Here is a 15,000-nt window from a genome sequence, read left to right as displayed (position 1 = left end):
CGGTTCTCCGCCCCGCTCCCTTTGATTCCCACCCCCCTGGTAGCGATCAGCTCTAATCCCGTACAACACTCTGGAAGGGGTCTCACTGGCTCCTCTGGCCTTCCTGGGTCGCCAAGGTCCTACCCGCCTTGGTCGCTGAACCAGACCCTCCCCAAGTTGCCTCCAGACACTGTCACCATTAGCCACCAGGTGGTGAATCGCCTTGAAGGGGGTCGCAATTCCCGCTCACCGTGAGCTTCAGCAATCCCTGTGGACAAGCACATCATCCCCACCCACAAAACCCACATGACTCCCCCACCCCATCGGCCTTACATGTGACACCTGCATTTCTAACACTTCACCGACCATGACCTTCCCTGTTACCACACCATGCCCAATAAAAAAACAATGTGTGCACCATACATTTCACTTCTTCACTTAAAACAACTCACACAGCACTTCTCACCCGATCCACGCACCAGCCATTGGACAGCCACTCGTGCCCGCTTTGTTTCCAATTACCCACTGTCCCGATTGTCACTCTAAAACCCAGCAGAACTTACAAACCCATGCCAATTTTTCCACAATTCACTTTTTTTTTTTTTTTTCACCAAAGGAGGCACTTCGCCACTATCTCCGCAGCCGAGCATGGCCCTATATGCTCAGCCCAATCTAGTCTCCCCGACCCCCGACAGTGATCTCCGGACCCGACCTATGAAAGGGCATCTCGGATAGACCTGGCGGTTCAGCAGGAGGATTCACCCTCTCAGAGTCTAAAAGTCTATTGGAGGGTCCCTCCATCGCCGGGTACCGGCAATATCGTTGCATGTGTCCTCTTCGCCCGCACCAGAAACAACTCCCCACAAAAGGCCCCCGTGAGTATCGGTGAAATGTCTCTTCCGGTTCCGGACCCCCTCGGCCATAATCGAATTGCTCTATTGGCTGGGCTGGACCCCGCCGCTTTGGCGCACTAACTACCGGATTACCCTTTATCAAACTTGACAGTTTCTGGCAAATTTCCTGAAACATTTGGGTAATGCCAATTTCTCCCAGCCCCCCTCCCTGATCCTGGATCTCCGCCTGTCGGATCGTCACCGATGGCCTCTCTGGAACCCGACCCGGCCGACTCCACGAGGCCAGCCTGGCTGCGCACTCAGCCGCTCGGTGAACGGTGGGTGGATCCTGTAGCTCCACCAGCGCTCGGACCTCAGGGTCCGGAAGAGCAGCTAAAAATTTCTCTAGTGCCAGTCTGTCCCACGCCTCCACTGTAAGGTCCCGATACGCGATCCTGACTTATTGGTAAATGTCCTGTGCCAGCTCCTGCACTGTCTCACCCGGCTTTAATCTGCGGTGCTGGAGCTGAGCCTGCACCAGATCACAGTTTGCCACGAACCCAAATCGACGGCTCAACGCCTCACAAATGTGGGAGCTGGTCAACATCCCCTCCGCGATCACGTTTAACACATCTGCGGCTGGTCCCCGCAACGTTGCCACCAAATTCCCTGTACGTTCCTGCTCATTCCACCCGTTTAGTCGGGAAATGCACTCAAATTGCGTCAGAAAAGCTTCAACGCTCCCTGACCCGTCAAAATTTACCAGGGGGATCACTTTTACGGTGGCCCGCTTCTCAGTTTCTCCCTTGTCCGAATCCAGCCCAGGGATCAAACACCCTTGTGGCTGCGTATCCAATTTCGGAGCCCACTGTGGCCAAAGATGTTTTGTGGTGAGGGTCTCATGGGTCAATTTTGCCTCCTGTTCCAAACGTTGAATGGACCGATTCACCTCTTCCCGCAGGATCTTCTGGGCCCGCACAACCTCCTCCAAGGCTCCGTCGCGAGTTTGTAGCTGCTCCTCAACCAACCCGGACACTCTACTTACAAAAGACGGCTCTACCAGGCCTTTATCCAAGACTTCATCTTGGCTCATAATTTTATCTTGTTCGTCCAAACGAGCCTCCAATCCTTTTACCTCCTCCGCCAAATTCATCCCTTGCTTCCTCAGCTCTCCCCACTCTTCAACTTGCAGCTGCATACGAGCATCCACACAGGCACGATGACGTTCCAGGCTTTCATCCACTTTATCAACCCGAATGTTCGTTGCATCAATTTTATATACCAATTTTTTTGTATATTTTCCCCCTCCAATGTAATTTCTATCTTTGTTTCCTCCAATCTATCCTCGAATTTACTTTGTATTTCTCCCAATTTAACATCCACACACTCCTGCATCTCAGTTTTCATTTTCTCCATCTTTTCCCCCAATTCATCCCTCATTAAATCAATCCGTGCACCCAACTGTACCCCCATTACCCCCAATTGATCAGTCATTTCTGCCCTCTGCGTCACGAATTGATTTGCCATTTCTGCCCTCTGTGTCACGAATTGATTTGTCATTTGTACCGTCATGTCCCCTATTAAACGTTCCAACATTGTCTGGATCGACATCGCGCCGGTTTCCGGCGCTGCCGGCTCCGTTACGGGCAATGAAACACGGTCCACGCTCGGAATGGGGGAGGTTCCAACCCTACCCCCGTCTCTCCCTTCTTCCCCCGACTCGCTGCCAGACACGTGGCCTTCCTCCTCAAACATCTGCACATCCGCAATGGTGCAGAAGTCCCGTTTGCGCCAATTAATTTAAATTTGAAAAATCCCACCAAAATTTTCCCGCGCTCGCGCGCTTTTCTGTAATACTTTTATATTCCAATTCGTGGCGAGATTTTAATCCTGGTATATAATTTAGAGGGGTTCGAACATCCAACACCCTGACACCAATGTGACGTCCACGGGACTTGAACAGTCCCGCCAACGTAGAATGAGCCGAAACGATGGAGGCGATTTATTTGTTTATAACCCAAACATGGCGGTTCTAATCGCTCTACCGCAAACGGGACGAGGAAGGTGGCACGAGTCACTTTTCACTGAGATGATGATGTTTATTTGTTTTTTATAATTACCAGAAATAACAAGACTCGGCAAGAAGAGGGATCCGGGGCGATTCGACGGGATGGTGTGGGATCGGGCGTGGGGAAAAACACAGACAATTCCAATGAATATACATAACAGTTCTCAATCCCTCTAAGGCGCCAAACACACACACACACACACACACACACACACACACACACACACACACACACACACACACACACACACACACACACACACACACACAACGTAGCTATTTCTGGTGGTCAGGCTGGACCGTGGTGTGGACGCAACTGTCCCTGGATCGGCGCCGGACGAGCTGGCCTTGCTCTCGTCAGGGGGCAGGAGAAACCGTGGTGCTGTCGACCTCCTGGTCTTGGCCCAAGTCCGCTCACAGCCACCAGGGAACCAGCTCCGGCGCCAAGCCGCGAGCAGGAGAGGGAGGCAGGTCCGCCCGCCGCCCGACCCCGCACTCCGAGTCAGCAGAACCCCAGAGCCAACCAAAGCGAGGCACGAGGCTCGGCAAGGCTCCCAGACAGGATCAAGAGCACGATCGACTCAGCACAGCAACCAGGACGCTCTCTGCCGCCACAGCTTCCACACCAAAAAAACACGATCGTTCTGGTTGTAATCTTCTTCTTCTTCCTTTTCGATCCCGAACAGAACCTTTTTATCCTTCTGTCCTCGTCACTCCCAATCGAGCCGTTTATTGGCCCACCGCCATCGCCTTCTGCCAATCGTGATCACGGGGCGGAGCCATCCGCTGCACTGTCCTGTGACGTCACGGCCAGTCTTCAGAGAATACCAAAAGGGGTTTACGCAGACACACTTACCCTATCCCGTGTCCCTATCTAATTACGTGACATTTATCATTTCCCCCCTTGAAGAAATGAACATTTACTAGACAACTTATCACCACTGAATTGCTACTTATTACATCGAGATCCTGGTAAACTCGAACAGCATGGCATACCTAATTAAACATCCTAATTACCCTTTGAATGCATACCCCCCCCCCTCAAACGTAACAATATATATATATATATATATATATATATATATATATATATATATATATATATAGATATATACATATATATATATATATATATATATATATATATATATATATATATATATATATATATCCGGGCATAAAATCTCATTCCTTCGCTTCTTATTCACACATGATGTGAGTCTCTCATTCAATATTGATTATATTCAGTAAATGCTGATTATACAACACTTTTTAAAGAATCAAAAAGCAGGTCACTCTACTTGCAACACAGATGCGAATAGCAGACCAAAAGCAGCTGATATTTCAATCATTTATTTGCATGATTTTTAAAGGGTGAAAGTTCATTTTCTCTTTCATATACAGTGGGGAGAACAAGTATTTGATACACTGCCGATTTTGCAGGTTTTCCCACTGACAAAGCACGTAGAGGTCTGTAATTTTTTTATCATAGGTACACTTCAACTGTGAAAGATGGAATCTTAAACAAAAATCCTGAAAATCACATTGTATGATTTTTTTAAATAATTAATTTGCATTTTATTGCATGAAATAAGTATTTGATCACCTACCAACCAGTAAGAATTCCGGCTCTCACAGACCTGTTAGTTTTGGCTTAAAGAAGCCCTCCAATTCTCCACTCATTACCTGTATTAACTGCACCTGTTTGAACTCGTTATCTGCATAAAAGACAGCTGTCCACACTCAATCAATCAGACTACAACCTCTCCACAATGGGCAAGACCAGAGAGCTGTCTAAGGACATCAGGGACAAAATTGTAGACTTGCACAAGGCTGGGATGGGCTACAGGACAATCGGCAAGCAGCTTGGTGAGAAGGCAACAACTTTTGGCGCAATTATTAGAAAATGGAAGAAGTTAAAGATAACAGTCAATCTCCCTCAGTCTGTGGCTCCATGCAAGATCTCACCTCGTGGAGCCTCAATGATCATGAAAAAGGTGAGGGATCAGCCCAGAACTACACGGCAGGACCTGGTCAATGACCTGAAGAGAACTGGGACCACAGTATCAAAGAAAACCATAAGTAACACACTACGCCATCATGGATTAAAATCCTGCAGCGCACGCAAGTTCCCTCTGCTCAACCCAGCGCATGTCCAGGCCCATCTGAAGTTTGCCAATGACCATCTGTATGATCCAGAGGAGGAATGGGAGAAGGTCATTGTGGCGACACATTGGTGACGAGGCTGTTTCGGATCGACGCGTGCAGAGTGCCTGGTTTCCTCGGTATTGACTTTGAGTCGGTGCCGGGACAATTGGATTGTCGGGCGCACGGAGCGCCGGGAGAATCAGCGCAGCTCGCGCGGGACAAATTCGACCACCTGGCGAGGAGCCCAGGGAAACGCATCGCGAGTTTCGCCGCACAGGTGAGGCATCTCGCCGTCGCCTGCAGATTCACGTTGAGTGAACGGCGGGCCGGGCTCGGAGATCATTTTATTTCTGGTTTGCAAGCCTCGGAAATGGTTTCTACAATGCCATGGCTGAAGGACGAGGATATTACATTCAACTCAGAAGCGGTGTCGGCCGTCGCACAGACTCTGAGGTCTATCCGGAGCCTCGATGGCCAGAGCACGACAGGTGATCCGGAGGTCCGCGCGGTGTACCAAGCGCCCACGGCCGCACGCACAGTCTTCGGTGCGGGTCGTGACCAAACGTTGCAACACGGTCAGTCGGACGGCGGTCTGAACACTCAGGGACATCTACGGTGTGTGTGTGCGCCAAGTGTCATGGGCCATCATAACGGTCATGGATGGCGGTGTGCAAAGCGACCCCAACGTCCCGTGTTGAGACCTACAGCCGGTATGATGTTTTGTGCATAATGTACACTTTTACGTCCCTGGTCGAGTCCTGCAGCCTGTGCGAGGTTTTGTGGATGGAATGCCGATCGTGTTTCGAGTTGAGACTGGAGCGGCGGTATCGATCATAAGCAAGCGCACCGCTCGTGCACTCCCCGGTCTACGCCTTTTCAGCTCTACCCTCGCATTGCACACGTATACCGGTGAAGCGCTACCAGCGGTTGGCAGGGCACACGTCTTGGTCACCCATCAAACGTTGGCGGGTCGCGCTCTCGCTGTTTGTGGTGCGAGGGGAGGGGCTAGCCCTTTTGGGTCGGAGCGGGTTGGCCCGCATTCAACTAGACGGGACGGCACCAGCCAGTGGCCTTGGACGTCCCGTGCCGAGCCGATTAGAGTGTTGGGGGGAGGAGGTTCCTGTTTCGGAGTTCGTACCTCCAGGTGCACCTGTGTCTCCTTCGGGTCCCGTACCTCCGTTTGGACCCGGGCCTCCCTCGAGACCTGAGGGCGAGGTCCCGGCGGCAGGAGCCGCGGCGATGCAACATGGGTTTCCGTTCATTTCTTCCTGCAACTACGATATACGGTTCCGGAGCAACGGGGAGCATGCCAGCTGCGACGGGCTCTCGCGCTTGCACTGTGCTCATGATATAGTGCACGCCCGTGTCGTTCAGGCGATTTCAGCGGGGGATTGGAGCGAGCCGGTCGCATTCAAGAAGTTCGTGGAACGCGACCATCAATGGTGTCCTCTTCGACGTCCAGATGGGGACCTGCACGCAAGTCGCCTCAACGTCGTGACAACCAAGAGGCGTGCGCGCAACGTGGTTCATAAATTGTTAATTGTTGTGTGTTTGATTCTCACGGCACGAGTGATTCAGCATGGCGTTATGAAAGCAAATACCGACAGTCCGCGTGTGAGCATAATGTGTTTGATTGGGATCAATGCTGTCTATGATGTGAAGAACTTGCAGACAGTCGTTGCGAATAAAGAGATTTTCCAGATCTCGGTCTTCGATGACAGTCCGCAGTTCGCTGCACTCTCATGTGTTAGGATTATACTGTGGGAACGCGCTGTACGTAAAGAGAAGTTTGCCTCTGCGCAGACGATGTTTTTGCTGTTGTATCACCCTGATATGTATCTAGTCAACGCTGTTCGTCTGTATGGACGTGCGTTGAGGTCTCGGCTGGAGTTGCTGCGACCTAAGGGGTCGGTGGCAGGGGCGATGTTGCGCCCGGCGCTGCTGCGCGGGTTTAGTGTGGGACGGCTGGTAATAGAGCCGGCTAATTGCCTGGTTCGAGTCGGTGGAGGGGAGCCGTAGCCGGTTCGCTGTTCAGCGTCACCCCCACACCTGATATTGCCAAGGTCAGCCGCGCTGGTGCCTGCGGGGCTTGCAGACTCGGGGTGTTTACCTGATTCGGTCCTGTCCTCCTGATTCGGAGGTGTGCCAACTTGTTGACCGGAGGCATTTGATACTGCCGGGGGAGGTTCGCTTTGGGTGTCACCTCGACCTCGCCGGGAGGCGTGTAAGCATGGGCCGCCTGGGGGCGCTTCTACAGTCTACTGCATTTGGAGTGCATCTCACTCGCACCGGCACAGTATATGATGTGATGGGGGATAGACGGGTGTATCATGTGCCAGATTACAACAATGGCATTATTGTAACAGGTTGTGCGGATGAAGCACATTTTTCTTTTGGGCCAGCTCATCTGGGTTTGGTTCACAACCCGACCATCACTCCAGGGTTAGATCAAATGACGTGGTACTGGGAGGATTTTACGTGGTTGATGTCGTTTTGTTCCTCTTTGCTTTTTATGTCGTAGTATGCTTGGCCAATTATGCTTCTCATTATAATTGTCATTTTATAATCATACTTTTAGGAGAGAGGAATGTGGCGTATTGGCATACGCGTGCAAAGCACAATGCGGGGAGCGTTGTGGGGGCGTGGAGGAGTGGTGATGGTAGTTACGTGTCTGCAATGCATATAGCTGTTCGTGCCCGCTCGGGACTTGTAGCAGCATGTGGTATCATTAGTAGTGTACATCCGGACACGCAATAAACAGAGTTACGGCAACCCTCACGACTCTACGTGCCTCACTGCTCTCTGGACATTACAGTCATGTGGTCTGATGAGACCAAAATAGAGCTTTTTGGTTTAAACTCCACTCGCCGTGTTTGGAGGAAGAAGAAAGATGAGTACAACCCCAAGAACACTATCCCAACCATGAAGCATGGAGGTGGAAACATCATTCTTTGGGGATGCTTTTCTGCAAATGGGACAGGACGACTGCACCGTATTGAGGGGAGGATGGATGGGGCCATGTATCGTGAGATCTTGGCCAACAACCTCCTTCCCTCAACAAGAGCATTGAAGATGGGGCATGGCTGGGTCTTCCAGCATGACAACGACCCGAAACACACACCAGGGCAACTAAGGAGTGGCTCCGTAAGAAGCATCTCAAGGTCCTGGAGTGGCCTAGCCAGTCTCCAGACCTGAACCCAATAGAAAATCTTTGGAGGGAGCTGAAAGTCTGTGTTGCTCAGCGACAGCCCCGAAACCTGAAGGATCTGGAGAAGATCTGTGTGGAGGAGTGGGCCAAAATCCCTGCTGCAGTCTGTGCAAACCTGGTTAAGAACTATAGGAAACGTCTGATCTCTGTAATTGCAAACAAAGGTTTCTGTACCAAATATTAAGTTCTGTTTTTCTGATGTATCAAATACTTATTTCATGCAATAAAATGCAAATTAATTATTTTAAAATCATACAATGTGATTTTCAGGATTTTTGTTTTAGATTCCGTCTTTCACAGTTGAAGTGTACCTATGATAAAAAAATTACAGACCTCTACGTGCTTTGTAAATGGGAAAACCTGTAAAATCGGCAGTGTATCAAATACTTGATCTCCCCACTGTATGTATGTATATATGTATGTATATATATATATATATATATATATATATATATATATATATATATATATATATATATATATATATATATATATATATATATATATATACAGGGTGTCCCAAAAAAATGTACTCACTCTTTAAATGATAATAAATGCGTTGTTTATTGACTTAGAAACAAGATTAATGGTTAAATGGATAAATGCATGTTTACAAATGTTCAAACTGGCGACCATCACGTTCCAAACACAGCCGATAACGCGGACTAATGAATTCAACAGCATTACGAATCATTTCATTTGGAGTGCAAGACATTGTCTTTCAATTTCCTCTTTCAGCTCATCGACTGTTGCTGGTTTTAAGCCGTCAACCTTATCTTTGAGATAGCCCCATATAGTGGGGCAACTGAGCATAACAATTGTGCATTTTGTGAGGAAAGCACCAAATTTGGCACACTAGTAGCCTATCATATCATGAACAGATTTGGATATTGGGCCATCTCAAAACTTTTGATGGCAGTGGAAAATGGCTGCCACAGCCATCAGCGGCTGAATTTGAGATGGCCCAATATCCAAATCTGTTCATAATATTGTTACGAATTTCGGTCCGCGCAGCGTGCGATCGGCCACTTAACTCAAATTGCGACGCATCGCCCACCGGAAGGACAATTCAGTCATGACCCTCCTGGAACTACCGCCAGGATCCAGTCACGGGTGGGGGTTTAACCTCACCACAACCCAGTCCGCATTCTACCCACGCGAAATAGGGTGAATCGCCGAATGTCGATATACCTAAGTACCCACGCGGGTAGCGTACCGAGGAGTTGTACCACGCCGCAGGTCGGCTCCGGACACGAACCGCTTAAGCGGCTCGTTCCGTGCTAAGGGGATAATTGAGCGGAGTTATCGCCGACCTCGACGGTTCAGATTACTTTCTGGGTGTCTAAACCCACTACCAATCCCTTCCGTGATGCAAGATGGCACTTTCAAACGAAGGAAAGGACGCAACGAAACGGGAAACAATTTGACAAGCACATTTATTTCACTCTCAGACGAGCTCGTATTTTACAGCCATACAAAAATGCATGTATATAGTCAAAGCAAGAACACAAGACAGAGTTACAACCGAATAAAGCAATGTACAAGCACTTATTCAGGTTTACTGAAAAGACTGGCACCACACACACATTCACACAAAAAGCAAATAAAAGCCACCCTCACAGGCAAGGGGGCAGACAGGTCCGTGGACCAAATGTACGTGGGACCTGGGTGAGCGGCAAGGTCCACGAGACCGAAGGGGTCTTACCCGCGCCCTCGTAGCGCGATGGCAGGCGAGCCGCAATGTCAGCGTAACTTGCCTGACTCCGTGCCCCTGGCGTGGTCGGTGAGCTCCTTTAGGCGTGCGTTGCGCAGGCACGTGTTGGTCGGTCGACACCACAGTTGGGGTGGGGAACGGACGGGGTTACCGACGCTACCTCAGCGCGGATGGGGGAAATTGTTGATGCTCGGGGTGGATAGAGGGGAATGGCGGACGCTCCGTCCCACTAGCGGGGCCTTGGGACCGCACCGACTCCGGCGAACTCTCGCCCCTGAGCCCTCATCCGCGTCCCTGCTTCACTCCGCGACTCGTCCCTCAACCTCAACTCCGAGCTCCGTCCCCTTCGCCATCCGATCCCCGCAAACACACAACTCAGACTCCACGACCGCCGTCTTCACTCGACCAGCCAGCCCAACCCACGCGAGTTGCCTTGTGCTCGCGTCTTTATAGACCGGGGGAGGAGCGTGTATGTAAATTCGCGGATCAAAACGCGCTTGGAGGTGGGGCCACGCCACCCGATGTTCAGCCATTGGTCGGGCAAAAAGGGGGCGTGAGCCTCTCTTGATCCGAATTTCCTCCGAAAGGAATCCACATGCATCGCGCTTGTGGGCAGGGCCACACCGCCCGACGCTCGCCCATTGGACGGAGAAAAAGGGGGCGTGAGCCTCCCCTGATCCGATTTCCCTCCTAAAAGGAGTCCATTTGTACTCGCGGCTCGACGCGTTTGGCAAGAATCACCGAACGGGCCCTGGGCAGCACGACGTTCGGTGTTGACAGGTGGTGTGGTTGTTGGTTGTGGAAGGAGAAAGGCGAAGGTGGTGGGGGGTTTGCTGTGGTGGTTTGAGTTTGTTGGCGGGCGTCGTTTGGGAATGGCGGTGAAGCGATGTTTGCGGGATGGAGTTGTGGAGGTAAAGAGGCGAAGGTGGTGGTGTTTGAGTTGTTGGGGGATTATTGGTCCAAAATAACGATAGAGAAAGAAAAATGGCTAACTCAAAGCGTCGCAGCCCGGATGAATCACACATGTTCCCTTTAAACAACGGGTGTGGACTAACTACACATGAACTTATCGATATATCTAACCTGAGGACCTTTCTGGTGTATTGCAAATTTCCACAGCCGTAACACTATGATAAGCTACTAGTGTGCCAAATTTGGTGCTTTCCTCACAAAATGCACAATTGTTATGCTATATTTAGCTAAGTTGCCCAACTAATAAAAAGAAGTACATTGGAGTGAGGTCGAGGGAACGTGCAGGGAATTCAACACTACCTCTTCACCCAATCCATCTGTTTGGAAAAGTTGATTCGAGATAGGCCTTTACATCACGGTGGTAGTGGGGAGGTGCTCCATCTTGCTGAAAGTAAATCTCTTCGTCACAAAATATCTCTTCGACACGTGGACCAACGGATTCCTGCAGCAAGTTTAAGTAAACATCCCCAGTGACAGTTTGGTCAAAAAAGAATGGCCCAAGGGTGCCCAATGCTGATATCCCACACCACACAGTAACCCCTGGTAAAGGCCCTGTTTTTCACACCTTGACGATTTAGCCAGCGTATGCCGACGTATGAAAAATTTGTCTAAAACGCTGGTACACGTCGAATACGTTATGGGTAAGTTTTGTATACGTTAAGAGCACGCTGGCATATGTCATAGTACCCCGAGCTCGTCGACAAATTTTAAGCATGCTCAAAATTTTTCGACGTATGACTCGCACGTTCCGCATACGCTGGCCATAAGTTGTAGGCACGTTATGCGATCGTTGACACACATTGACACACATTACTTGTAAGTTGCTCATAAGTCGAAACGCGTCGAGGTAATGTTTAACATACCCGAAACTTATTTCTAACCAATGAGTAACGCGCTTTGAACCTAAAGCCTTATCTCACTGGGCTGCGACAGCTCGCGACAAAATGCGAACGGATTCTCCAAAATGTCTGGAAACGTTCGCGGTGGTTCTCAATTTCCTCATGTGAGTCGCAGGACGTCACTCTGGTGTCGCTGGAATTTTGAACATGTTCAAAAAATTTGTGCGACAAATTTTCTCTCAAAATAGTCAGTCGTCGCGGTTGTCTCGAACCGTACTCAAACCCTTCTCCATTTAGTTTCCGTGAGTCAGAAGGTGTGACAAATGTGACATGCAATGTAATGTAGATAGATTCACAATAGTTCAATCCAGATATGACTAAAAAAAAAAAACCTCATAGTCCATATTGTAAAACCAGCATTGTCTGTCCTCTTTCTCTCCTGTTCTGAGTCATGGCCTTCAATGCAAACTTTTCACTTTCCCATCATTCCTTTCACCTTCCCATCATTCCTAAATCACGTCACACATATTTTTACATAAATTAGGTCACACACAAAATATGGTCACACCCACAAGCCCCTATCGAGGCAGATGAACAATTGGGTCACACAGAATGTTTGTGGGTGCAACGTTGACAAGTAACAGAACACTTTGAACAATCAGGCTTGGTCAGCATTCTCCTGTAATCCCACCATCCTGTTCTGCCAGGGCACAGCTCCCACACCATTGTAGTACTCAGTCAGGTACTCTCTTACTCGTTTCCCAACTGACAATATGATTGCTGGAAGGGAGAGGCCTCAGTGAAGTGAATAAATTCAGTGTTATTCCAAGTGAAAATTATCGCTGTTTTATCGCAATTTGGTGTCTCCAACTAGTCGCGAGCTGTCACAGCCCAGTGAGATACAGGCCTATGAGTAACGTGCTTTGAACCTATGAGTGAAGTATCTCCAACGCATATTTACGTATGTAGACGTATTTGACGTCTTCCGGATGACCATAGAACTTACTGAACGTGTTTCTAACTTACAGCTACCGTATAATGGCATATTGGCAGCGTTTCGGGGAATTGGTATATAAAAATGGGGTTCACAGGAGGAACCCGTCAGTGTTCCAGACTCCATGGTTTTTTTTTTCTTCGGCATGACGGTGATGTTGACACTTCGATTTCTAGCGTGGTTATAATATAATATAATTAATAGGCTGCCGCTCAACGATTTAAATCATAACCGCACTAGAAATCATAACCGCCCACCTGAGTGCAAAGCCCTTTCTCGGCCCACCCAAACCACTTTCAAAGCTTTCATCTGCAGCCTGATGGAGTACTACTCTCTCCTTTGGGCTGGTGATCCTGCCTCCCACCTTTCTCAGCTTCACACTCTGGAAACCAAGGCATTTCGGATCATTGACATCTCCCGCAATGAGGCTGAGTCTTTGGGCCTCTCACTCTCTCACCGCAGACTGGTCAGTGGTCTTTCTGTCTTCTACCATCTCCTCTCCAGCCTCCCCCCCTGCTCTCTCTGCGATTTGTCCCCACCACATTTCCGCAGGGCGCTCAAGGTCTGCCAACAACCCCCTTCTGATAAAACTACCAAAATCACAAATCACTGCTCACCTTCACTCTTTCATTCCTCTTTTTCCCTGCCTTTGGAATAAACTCCCTCACTCTATTCAATCCCATTCTTCCCTCCAGGCCTTCAAAATAGCTTTTCACCACCACCTATCATCCCCATCCAAATCCTCGATCTTTTCTACCCCTGATAATCCACCCAAGCCCACCTCCTTCAAATTCCCTGCTTTCCTTCCTGAAAGTCCTTGTAATGTCCATCTTGTGTTCCCCGCCCCCATCCCTCTCCCTTCCACAGATCTAATGTCTCTGTTTCCCACTGTTTTGTCCTTCCCATTCCCGCCCCTCTTGTCTCATGCCCCCCTTGCTGTGCGTTGTGTGTTCGCTCTCACACGAGCCTTGACAAGGTATACAAAATAGCTCTTTATTCAACCACCATTTATTTTTGAGGTCAATTTGGGCAAAAGGTCAACATCTTTGATGCAATTTCTAAAATCCTCAATTTTCATCTTATTGACTTGAAGAGATGATTTGCAGATCAGGTCACTGAATTCAACCACCAATTATTTTTGGATGCAAAAGGTCAATCAAGCCCAATTTCTAAAATTGAGAGATTGGGCCAAAAACTATAATATGCAGTATATATATATATATATATATATATATATATATATATATATATATATATATATATATATATATATATATATATATATATATATATATATATATATATATATATATATATATATATCTCTTTATATATATATATCTCTTTATATATATATATCTCTTTATATATATATATATATATATATATATCTCTTTATATATATATATATATATCTCTCTTTATATACATATATATATCTCTTTATATACATACATACATGTTGCGGACCTGGGGTCAGGGGCGAGAAGACTACGAGGGGGGGGGGGGGTCTACCTCGGGTTCCCACTCGACTCTCCGGAATCGTAGGCCATCGCACACAAATAACTTTGTGACGCGGCGGGTCACTAACTCAACCACGTGACTTGGGGTCCTCCGTCTGATAGCGTTTACCTAAAGGTCCCGTTGTTTAATTACCGGGGGATACGCCCTCGGTACGCCTTGTTCAAACCAGATCACCTTACCGGATCAGATGCAGCCGAGCGTAACTGCCAAGAATGTACCGGCTAGAAAATCAGATCGTTGACGAATAACGTCCCAGCTTCGCTTGAATAAGAACCATGCTGGACCAATGAAGGAAAAGATGAAAACGTACTGGGAATATTTCTACACAAGCATTTATTTACAATCAAGCGAGGAAAGGTATGCGGCACAGTGAGTTGGGTTTATTGGTATGTACAGCAGGGATAGCAAGCAATTTGTGGGGTTTGGCAAAAGGCAAGCAATTTACAAAAGAAGACACAGAGCAAACTTATCCCGTTGTCACTTCTACAATCTTAACTTAAGCTACGACAGTCGCCAGCACGTGTGCGCGTTCGATCGCGTGCACGCACACACGAGGAAGGAAGACACACGAGGAAGAAGGAAGCCAGAAAGAAAGAGCAGATGAGGACAAACGGCCTTGCAATACCTGGCACGGTCGGCCGACCAACGCAACCCAGTACGTTTCAGGAGAGGTAGAAGGGAGAAATACTGGTGTCTAAGGTGTGGGAGGTGGGTGTCGTGC

This window comes from Eptatretus burgeri, chromosome 7, assembly GCF_056783735.1.
Source record: "Eptatretus burgeri isolate ZD-2024b chromosome 7, Ebu_testis_v1, whole genome shotgun sequence".
NCBI lineage: Eukaryota > Metazoa > Chordata > Myxini > Myxiniformes > Myxinidae > Eptatretus > Eptatretus burgeri.
The sequence above is the reverse complement of the archived record's forward strand: the minus strand, read 5'-3'. Positions refer to the sequence as shown.